Raw genomic sequence first — 12292 nt, 5'->3', positions numbered from 1 at the left:
ATCGGCTGCATTCCTCGCATCCCTGTTTCCAATTAGCCTGGAAGAGCGTTGCAGTACTGAGGGGCCATGAGAACCGAGTGGAAACAATACTACTGCCGCGGCGCTAAGCCGCAATGTTCTGTGCAACATTCGCGTTTCACCTGGATTTGTTGTGGACCGGAAAAAGTTGGCTGTACATTTCTTGCTGATATTCTCTTTATTCATCAGCCCTGCAAAAGGAAAAACTACTGCTACCAGACGCTGTTATTAGCTTCTGCATTCTTGCACTTTTCAAACGCACCAAAGGATCATTGCTGGCGGCGCCAAAACCAAAAGACTACCCTATTTACATGCAAATTAGGATTTGATGTTTTGACATTCCACTGAATCTTGCCTTCCAAAACAGTACAAAGTCTGCGCGTACATGAAGAGAACAACGAATGTCTAATGGCGTAACCCAACAGTTCGTCTAGTGCAATGCCGCCAAAACTTGTCTTGCGCTGCCATACATCGTAAACCAATCTCTGCGGTATTCTGGGCAACAATCTCTGTGTACAGACTCAAAAAAGCTGTGTGCAATCCTACAACACATGAAATCCCACAAATATGTTTCTGAACATGGCATTAAATCATTCGTATGGTAATGCAAGACTTGACGAACCTGAAGGAGTTGAATTTAAACCAGTTTCAGTGTCTTTTGCCACCAATTCTGCTCACAACACACACACACACACACACACGCAGCATACCACAGATGAGTGGTATGGCGCCTGAGAGCTCGCTCGGCTTTCTGCTGACGGCAGCGATCACAGACACCCCTGCCTGAGTGAAATCACAGGTGTGTAGCCGGCTTACACTCTGTGTGTGTGAGGAGGGGGTGTAAACATCAGGAGAATGCAAACAACCCGTCTCAAATGTTAATGGCTTTTCCTGTGGTATATAATTACTGCACGGACTAATTCTTTGAGAACATCACTGAAAACAGTGTGTGATATATATTTGGAGCAACAATTGTACTCCGAGACTGTCAAGCAAATTTAATCAGATTTTAAAAACACTAGGCCTAATATTTTATCCAAAACGTTCTGTCATTGTGATATATATATCTTATTATGAAAAAAATAAGATATCTGGTCCATATCATTTAAGACAACAAGAGTTCCTTGATTCAAAACTGTTCACTTCAATAAATGCAGAAAATGGCCAAAAGTACAACTTAGAAAAACAACTTAAATAAATAAGATTATATAATTTCATTTAGACAGATGAATGAAAGGATGAATGGATGCTTGAATTAATTATTGATTGAATGAATGAATGAATGAATGAATCTAATTTCCCAATCCTCAAAAGCAGACAATGTTAAACAGCATTAGTGTTTGAAAAAATGTTAAGAAAAGAAAGTTTAAAATGTTTTAAAATAAGTGTAAAGTGTAAAAATAAAATTATATAATTAAAAAACTTCTAAATAAATAAATATCTAATAAATATAACTTGTTTACATATTTTAAATAAATTAATCAATTAATGACATGTTCCAATTCTCAAAAGTAGAAGATGCTAATCATCAAGTGTTTGGAAAATGCTAAATGTTTATTTTAAAGGCTTTAAAATAATTTTACAGTAATAATAAATATATAATTAATGAATTAATAAAATATGAACATACAAATATAATAAATATAAAAAAATAATAATAATTCTAAATAAATAAGCAAACAAACAAACAATTAAATATATGTATTCATTCATTCATACATTTATTTAATTTCTTAACTCCCAAAAGTTATAGTAGTATTAGTAGAATAAAAAGTAGACTTCTACTGGAAATAGAAATAAAAAGGGGGGGGGGGGGGCAGCTCAGATACCTCCATAAAGCACAGGGATCCCAACATAAGAAATGAAAGAATAGTGTTTGCAAGTCCACAAATATATTCAGCAACAGCAACAATTTGTAAGACTTTTTTTATGACTAAATTTGGTAATGGGAGAGTAAAAATATTTTTAAAACGTACACCGTTCAAACTAGGCTGCTTATGTTGAAGTGTTTGGGATGTGGCTTTTAATGATGAGACCTTTTTTGTAATCAGGCTCTCAAAAAGTATATAACAATTTGGATATAGATTTATCGGCCAACATATCGGTTATCGGCTTTCAAAAATAAAGAATAATCGGTTATCGGTATCGGCCAAAATTTTCATATCGGTGCATCCCTAATAAATATTAATATTGCCATTCAACCAGGTCAGCAGCATGAAATCAAAGCAATATGGAATTATGTTATGTGATGAATGAACCTTCTTTCTAGTACATGAGAAAGTTAATCATCTACTACAACTGAGGGTAATAAAAACCATTCTCATGTCCAACCAATACTGATGAACAGTTTCATCTCTTGCATCTCCAGCTCATGCTTCAACGCACATTAAATGAAGGAAACGCACAGTACTCGTGCCCGAGTAGAGCATACGGATGGCAGGACACCATTCATATAACCTGCACTAATGAAAGCCACATTATCAGTTAAATAATAGCAGACGGATCGGGTGTGCAGTAATTGAACTAGAATAGAGGACTGTACATTGATCCGGGCAACGTTTCATGCAGGACAAGTTTGCAACTGGCAAGACTATGGCTAATCGTTAACAATCACTCTAAACACCTTAAACACCTACATCTCTTGAAAGGCCAAAAATTTGACTGCACCTTAAGACGTATAATTAGCATCTTTGCTCATGCCCAGTCAGACATGCATGTAAAAATTGTCTTCAGATCGCAGCACGCAGTCCACAGTGTCAATCGGTGCGTGTCAAGTTTTGGCATTAAAGCCAACTTTGAGAAGTGAAATCAAACGAAGCACGTAGCCAGAGCGCTGCAGGGCTGCTGGAGAATTTAAACTGCAAACCTGACACTTACTGACAAGCTGACACTCGTCTGACTGGAGAACTGCGGTCAGTAACTTCTCTCTCGGTCTCTGCCGATTCCCCTTCTCTCTTTTCCAAATGGTATCTCAGATTTAATTTCGCTATCCGTGAGAAGAATGTCCTTATGTAACAAGAGCTCACAATATCACACTGACTTGGGAGGCACTGTAGCATTAATCATGAATAATGTGATCATTTTAAAGCACTTTTTGATCTACCCATTAGGCTAAATCTCCAAAAAAGCCCAAGTGACAGAGCATCAGCTAGCATCCCAACACTTGCTTGTCTTACCATCACACTGCCTTCAAAATCACAGGTACTACATTTCATGAACTTACCTCGTATCTCTTCACATATTTCTCTTATTTACATCGGTTTCTCTTATTTCACTTATTTTCTGTCTGTCTCTGTTGCTATTTAAGTGAGCTTGAAGTGCTTATGCAAGCTTTCAAATTTATTCAAGCAAGATCAAAATGAAATGTTAAAGGAAATACACACACTCAAACCCCAGTGTGGTACTTACAGGAATTAATGGGCACTATATGATTGAAATGGTTCCAATGGCAAAACCGAACCACACGGTTCCAAACAGTTCGTGCACAGGCTCACAATACTCAGTCTGTAGTAGCTCACTGGAGATGTACATTCACCACAGCAATAACAGTTTATCCTTCAAAAACAGCACTGAGACGTCTTCTTCCAAATGCTTAATTACAAATGATTTGGATTACTTAAAAACCCTTAGGAGGGTAATTTTAGGTACTAAAGGTTTGTCTCTAGAGCAGAGTACTGAATGCACTCATGGTTTTTACTAGATGCAAGGTGCACTAAGCATTTTTTTTGTTTGTTTCACAGCTGGTAAAACAGTGGATCTGTGTCTCTTCCATTGCAAAAAAAAAACAACAACTTGTATTTGTTAAGTAATTTATTGCATTTTAAAAGAACTCCGATCTCTTTCAGATAACCCAAAAGTCAAATGAAGAAGAAATTAGCCCCGTTTTTATTCACATTGTAAATGGGCTTAGGAATTGACCCAGGTCTCATTTTGGTCTACTTTATCATACAATATATGCCATAGTAAATTTTAGCAAGCATAGCAAGTTTATATTGCAATTATCTAACTTCCATATGACTTAGCAAGTGTACACTAGGGTTCAAATATTTGGGTTCTGTAAGACTTTTTAATGTTTTTGAAATGTTTCTTATGCCTATTAAGACTACATTTATTTGATCAAAATGCAGTAAAAACAATAACATTGTGAAATATTATTACAATAACAGTTTTCTATTTTAATATATTTTAAAATGTAAAATGTAATGTCACATGATCCTTCAGAAATCATTTGAATATGATGATTTGCTGCTCAAGAAACATTTCTTATTATTAATATTGAATAAACTGTTTCGGGATTTTCAAGATTTACTGCGACTTTTTAAAAATATAATGCATACTTGATGAATAAAAATATATATATAAAAAAAACAGGTGTTTTACCTGTATTTTGAATTTTGCACTGCATTGTGTTGTGTTTTAGAGTATATGGAAACATGCATAAATAAAAAATGATGGGATGTCCGGGCAGAACATTTCCAGTACAATATAGTTTTTTTCTTTTTTTTTTTACAGTTTAGTGTATATTTTACTGGTCATATGTCAATATGGTGGCCGTGTAGAAATATAATTTACAATAAAACAAAAAAAAACTTTTGTAGGTCACTTTTAAGACTGGATATTCAATCACTTTAAACACCTGTCAAAAGCACTATTCATTAGTTGTCACTGTATTATGTGGTGCACCTTTAATTACTCATTGCAAAAATTTCAGAGTCTTGATATGTTATGTTTAACGAACACAAAGAAACAAACACCCACACACACACACACACACAATTCCCTCCTCAGCCTCAAAACCACTTCTCTAAAATATCCGCAGTGCCCCCTGTCTGTGCCTCACACAAATTATCTGATGGGACAAACTGTGAGCACCTCCCGCTGTTGTGCACCTGGTTAACATGGAAATCCTTTTACCAGCCATGTTTGATCTGGATGCTGTGGAAAACTACCAGAGAAAGTTGGGACGGTCTGCAGTGGCCTGCCTTTAAATATCCAGCTCTCCTGAGAGAAAATGCAGAGTCATCATCGGGTTCTCCTGCACTGCGGGGACGGAATGAGGCCATCGCTCCATGCCACCTGGCCGCCGGACAGACCCATGTTTACGTGGAGCATAAAATCAGCAGTTTCATTGTGCTGGCTGACCTCACAGTGCAAATGTCCTCTCCTAATCATTCTAAATCCCATATGTGGGACCGTACTGCTCAAAGGGTTAATTGTGTACTCAGTATTTTGTGTGTGTATCCGTTTGTGTGTGTGTAGGTGACTGTGGCCGGCGTGTGGTAAAGTTTAGCATTTCAGGAGAATAGCGTGGAGGCGTCTGATGGCAGAAAATGACTGACGCTGCACATTTGTGATTTATAAGTTACAAAACAGCTAAAAAATAAGCTGCACAGCATGGCAGAGAGAGACAGACACAGTAACCCAGAGCAACAGAGCGAGCTACTGTATCTGTCAATATGTTACACACAAAAAACTTAAGGAGACCTCAGTCAAGTACAGTACACGTCCTGTCGATTAAGAGAAGGGGTCATTCGCATACGTTTCAAAATCTAGACAAGAGTAGTCTTGTCAGTCGTGCACATCCTAAAATATTTTTTCAGTCAATTTTCAGTAAACATTGTGATGATTTTCCATGTTAAACTGTAAATGTATAATGCAAATTTTGTAAAGTAAGGACATTTATAATGTTACAAATATTCTTTGTCAAATAAATGCTGTTGCTTTTCATTAATCAAAGAATCAAAGCATCACGTTTCCAAAAAAATATTAAACAGCACGACTTTTCAGCATTTGTAATGAAGAAATGTTTCTTGAGACCTCCATGAAGTTGGCCCTACACCCAATGCAAAAGGTCGCCAAAATAGTCTCAATCGTTTGTGCCATAAAAATTTTAATTTGTGCTGCTTTGCTTTTTTAGATTTTAAAACAATATTGAATGATCATTCTGAGGTCACTCAGCCCCCCACATGCTCCAAATTCACCCCAAATAGTCTTGTTTGTTTGTGCTTCATTTGTGCTGCTTTGTGCCAGTAATATTTTTGTTTGTGCTGCTTCAGTTTTTTTTAAATACTAGACATTACATTACAGGCAATGACATCACTCAGCCCCCCCCACATGCTCAAAATTCACCCAAAACTGGCTCAATCATTTGTGCTTCGTTTGTGCAAGTAATATTTTAGTTTTTGCGACTGTCTTTTTTAACAATACAGTTGAAGTAACAAGGTAAAATCCAAACGGCAAACCAAATCACATTAAATAGTCACATTCACTTTATTGTTAGTATCATTCATTCAATCAGGCCAATTAAATCAGAAAAACCAAAACCAAAACGAAAAATAAATAAATAAACTTGAGAAAACATTTCATTATTTATTTACAAAACCAAAATGAAAAACTCAAAGATTAGGTCTGGATCCGTCCGTGTACTTTCTGGTCATTTGATTTTTCTATTAAAAAAAAGTAAAGAGAAATCAAAAACGGTGTGATTCAAACGGAAAAAAACAAAAATAAGGCTATACTTTTCAGATTTTTTTGTTAATGTGGAAAAATTAGTTTATGCTTTAATATTTGAAGAGTTTGGTTCCAAAACACGAAAAACGCCATTTAAATTTTTTTTAATTGCGTTTTCACCAAAATCAGTATTGTATCTGCGCCCGTATTCACAAAACATCTTAAGGCTAAAAGTAGCTCATAACTCGCCGATTTAGGAGAAAATCTTAAAAATAATGGACATGTCAGTCCTAAATTTAGGACTCCTAAATATTTGTTCTAAGAGTATTTCACAAAGCGTTTTAGTGCTAAAATTAGCTCCTAAATCTGTGAAACGTTAGGAGTAGTGAAGAGGACTCCTAAGTCACTAAGACCAAATCTGAACTATCCTAAAATGGCTGTTGCCAGCAATCTACCTCTGAATATAAACATTTTAGAAACATTTGATGATAATGAGCTTTTAAAAAGGTATCGTATTTGGTTTGGAGGTTATCCCAACTCCAAATTTTTGATTATATCCTTAATATATAGCTGTTCTCGCGTCCAGTTTGGTTTTCTTTTATGTTTGCATGTCTTACTATCAGCCATGATTATTCTACTCTGCTAATTAAAAGGCTGTTTATATGCATATTACCAACATTTTATCAGTCGCTTAGTCGCAGAAAAAAAAAATCCACATGAAGTGGCGAAATCATGCAGTCCGTGATGGGCAAATCATTAACGGCTGGTCTATGTGGTACAGTGTTAATTTTGACAGCAAATTTTGATTTAGTTTTAGTCATAGTCTTTTGACTAAAATGCCATTTAGTTTTAGTCATATTTTAGTCACCTGAATTGTTTTTAGTTTTAGTCGACCAAATCTACAGTAAATTTAGTCGGCTAAAATCTAATGGGTTTAGTTACAGTGTAATGCGTTTATTAAGCATTTCTCCAAAATTTCCAAACTCATTATATAGGTTTGATATTAAGGTTTTATCATGATAGACAACGATTTAACTGCGGTCACACAAAACATGCTATGTGTGAATGTTAATGTTATGTTAAAATTAATAAAACTACTTCTCATAAAGAACATGGTCTTCTTTTTAATGAAATACCAACGGCTATATAGGCTAATTATGCATTCTTTATAGCAACTTGTTTATCATAGACTAAATCTACAGTAAATTTAGTTGGCTAAAATCTAATGGGTTTAGTTACAGTGTAATGCGTTTATTAAGCATTTCTCCAAAATTTCCAAACTCATTATATAGGTTTGATATTAAGGTTTTATCATGATAGACAACGATTTAACTGCGGTCACACAAAACATGCTATGTGTGAATGTTAATGTTATGTTAAAATTAATAAAACTACTTCTCATAAAGAACATGGTCTTCTTTTTAATGAAATACCAACGGCTATATAGGCTAATTATGCATTCTTTATAGCAACTTGTTTATCATATTCTTCATTCTTTCAAGCAGACATATTTATTTCTGTAAATAATTTCAGATTAATCTTTAGGGCTACTAAAGTTTTTCAATCAAGAGCAGTGAGGGATTTTCTTTCTTTTGTTGCTTGATTAACATCAATGACTCGGACAATAGCAACTAAATTAGGCTGCTGTCCATTTAAAACCGAATGCACAGCTGCAATGGATGCAATGTACTGATACACGTTCTCCCTACGGTTTATGTTCACTTAAGACGTAATCAACTGTGTTTACGTGAATACTCGTCAAAACTGACAATTTGACATCATTTTGTGTGTAATTCTTAATTCTCCGTTGATGCGACGTGAAAGAGACCTCCAAACCACGCAGCAGATTCGTTCTGAAATTGAATGAATCTCTTCCCAAATCGTCCCTATGATAGACAACGATTTAACTGCGGTCACACAAAACATGCTATGTGTGAATGTTAATGTTATGTTAAAATTAATAAAACTACTTCTCATAAAGAACATGGTCTTCTTTTTAATGAAATACCAACGGCTATATAGGCTAATTATGCATTCTTTATAGCAACTTGTTTATCATATTCTTCATTCTTTCAAGCAGACATATTTATTTCTGTAAATAATTTCAGATTAATCTTTAGGGCTACTAAAGTTTTTCAATCAAGAGCAGTGAGGGATTTTCTTTCTTTTGTTGCTTGATTAACATCAATGACTCGGACAATAGCAACTAAATTAGGCTGCTGTCCATTTAAAACCGAATGCACAGCTGCAATGGATGCAATGTACTGATACACGTTCTCCCTACGGTTTATGTTCACTTAAGACGTAATCAACTGTGTTTACGTGAATACTCGTCAAAACTGACAATTTGACATCATTTTGTGTGTAATTCTTAATTCTCCGTTGATGCGACGTGAAAGAGACCTCCAAACCACGCAGCAGATTCGTTCTGAAATTGAATGAATCTCTTCCCAAATCGTCCCTCCCTAACATTTTTGTCTCGTTTTTATTCGTTGACGAAAATGTAAAAAGATTTTCGTCATAGTTTTTGTCATTCAAAAATAATTTTAGTTTGTTATCGTCTCGTTGTCGTCAGTGAAAAAAATGTTGTTGACGAACATTATGACGAAAATTATTTGTCAACGAAATTAACACTGATGTGGTAATAGGCTATAGTACATCGGGCAGGACATCCATATGCTCTCCTAACATTCATCGACCTCAAATATTTCTTATCATCTGAAAAATGTATGTAGTAGCAACTTTACATGGCAGCTCAATCTAGTGTTAGCCTAGAAAAAAAGTGCGCTGTTCACGTGTTTGTGCGGAGTGTGGAAGCTGAACAGTAGCGCGCTTGGGCTGCATGACAGATGGAGGCGCCGGTGCGATCGTTTGCTCTTAAAATACTTCGTCATTTTTGGTCATACAGATAAGAGTAATGCATCTTTTGTATCTGTAAAGACTCTACGTTTATTCGTGTGCACTCAGAATAACAACGAATCGTTGCGCTTTTGTTAAATAATGAAAGCAAACAGGATGTGCTTTCTGCCGTCTCGGACTCTGTGAACTTGAGCGTGTCACTTCGAAACTCTGTCTATGCTTGCCTTATTACAGACATGAAAAATATATCTATAGAGTGAAACTTTTAAATGAAAAAAATTCAAATAGAAAACAAATATTCTCAGATTATGTAATCCGTATGAAACATGCATACAGGCACATACTGTGGAGATGACGAGTCAGTGTCGCCGATTTCATCTCTTAAACTGAAAACAGAAAGCACTAGTGTAACAATAAATTATTAAAACGTTAATGCAGTGTACTTGCTGTTTTTCCCTAACACATTCATAATTATTATATTTGCCGGTGCGCTGTGGCAAGCCTTTTTTGCATGCACTTGTGTGCTTATTAGGCTATGTAGGCAATTAAAGGGTCATTATTATGATTTATATGGTTTATTAATAAAAGTGCAACTAATAGTCGACTAATGCTTCAAATGAACGACTACTAGTCAACCAGAAAAATCTTTAGTCGAGGGCAGCCCTAATGCATATTGACTAATTGTTTACGAGAAGCATACATATAAGAGGCTGACAATTAGCGGAGTATATAATCTACTTGTTTAATTAGTGACACTTAGCCTGCATTTTAAAGCCTTTATTTGAATATGGCAACATAATATTGCCTCTACAATATTTATATGAATAAATCTCTGACAGAGACTATCAGCCAATCACTGAGTGCATAGTTAGTAAGTATGCTGACATCATCCATAGCAACAAGGTCAACCCCGCCCTTACTCTTAGCTTAAGACTTCTGTCTATTCCTTAGTAAAAGTTTGTCTCAGCAGCTTTGTGAATAGGTTTTAAGAGAAAACTCTTAGCTAAAAATGGTTACTGCTATTTAGGAGAACTCTTAGTGGTAAGATAAAATGTTTTGTGAATACGGGCCCAAAATGTGATATCCGCCGAGTTATACTGTCATGTTTTCTCCCTTTCTTTCCAAACCGCGACAAACGCCAGTCTCCCTTTTCTGCAGAATGCGATATATCCGCTCAACCAATCACAGCGCACCATTCCACACAATCTAGACAGTAATGGCGGTGCTTTGAATATACCCGGCATCCTAGTTTTCCTCATCTACTTTGTACTTTGTGATCAACAAACGAGCTGCACTATAAATTGCATGTGATGGTCATGCGCATCTCGTCAGTAAAGCCGGTTCTTTGATTAATAGTAAATCTCTATCACGTGCTTTCAGATGGAGCGACATTTAATACACAGAGCCATAGATCACTGCAATATCGATTATGAACGTGATATTGCGTAGCTTGTCAGTGTAAGTGTTTTTATTAATGGCATTAATATTTTTGTTAATACAGCGTATAGCACTAGTCAATTAATGAATGTAACATGGCAAAGATGAATGCACTTTTGGAAGTTGAATGTAAGGGAAATGTCATTTTGGAATTATTGTGGTTTAATGTGATATTGTTGTTCATGTATGTTCATGATGAAATTTTCTTTTATTGTTGTAATTAATTTATAGCATTAACAAGATGACCCGTTGAATTCTTTTTGGGAGCGATGACTGATTGAATGTATTTTAGTCCAGTGCCTGCATATAAGATAAGTATTGACTAAGTTCAGAGGCTGTCATATGTGGATCAACTTACTATGTCATGTATTTTCAACAGTTTCAATATGAAAAATAACTTTTATATTGATTCAATGGATTTATTGCATTTTGGGAAAAAATTATAAAATTTTATAATAAATCTTTGAAAATCAAAAACTGGATTTTAATTTTTAATGTTATTATAACCTAAAGATGCTATGTGAAAGTTTGAAACAGAAAATAGTGGTTTTCATCTTGCCACTTTCTTGGTAAAGAAAACACAATTAATCAAAATGGATTCATAGCGTTTTGGAACCAAACTCTTTATTTGTTTCGCATGTGTGGGCAACCCTGAAACCCTTGTCATCTGATTAGTCAATTCTTCCCAGTGTTCTGTACAACACCGTATTCACTGCAACCGCAAACTCAATTCAAGCTCGTTCATGAGAATCCTGCGGCCTTGTCATGTACTCTAGGGGCGCTTACAAAATTAAAAAATGCATTTGTTTTCACGACTGCTACATGTTTGAAGATGATATTCAAATCAGATATGAGTTTATTCATAACCAATAAAATGCCATTTGTTTTTATGTGATATAAAAAACGAAAATATGATCCCAGCGGATGCTGATTTAGCCTACTAATTTTATTCACAAAAGGCCTATTTAAGATTTTTTTTTGATAATAACATTGTTTGTAGCCTATTTCATTATATATATATATATATATATATATATACATACAGTGTGTGTGTGTATGTGTGTTTCACCGTAATAATTAGTTTACTGCAATGTCTGTATGGAAGCATATAGGTGGCGAAATTCAATTTAAAATGCAATATGCAAAATGGCAATGTTTCAGCTTTGCCATCACATGAATTAATTACCTTTAAAATTAGAAAACAATTATATTAAACTGTAATAATAATGTCACAATATTACTGTTTTAATGTATTTTGGTCAAATAAATGCAGTCTTGCTGAGCATAAGAGACTTCTTTCAAAAACATTTTTAAAAAATCATACCATCCCCACACTTATGAATGTTAGTGTAAAAGAAAATCATTTGTGAAAAAGTTAATTTAGTGAAGAATTGTGTAGAAAACATGCATTGATTGTTTTTAATTTGATTTTTGCTATATTTAGTTCAAACATTGTGAATCTGCTAAGAATGTGAGTTTCAAATTGGTTGAAATGATGGTTCCTATGGCTGAAAAAAAAAAAACATCA

The sequence above is a fragment of the Sinocyclocheilus grahami genome, unplaced genomic scaffold (assembly GCF_001515645.1).
Source record: "Sinocyclocheilus grahami isolate Dianchi unplaced genomic scaffold, SAMN03320097.WGS_v1.1 scaffold123.1, whole genome shotgun sequence".
In the NCBI taxonomy this organism is placed as follows: Eukaryota; Metazoa; Chordata; class Actinopteri; order Cypriniformes; family Cyprinidae; genus Sinocyclocheilus; species Sinocyclocheilus grahami.
Note: the sequence above shows the minus strand (reverse complement) of the source record.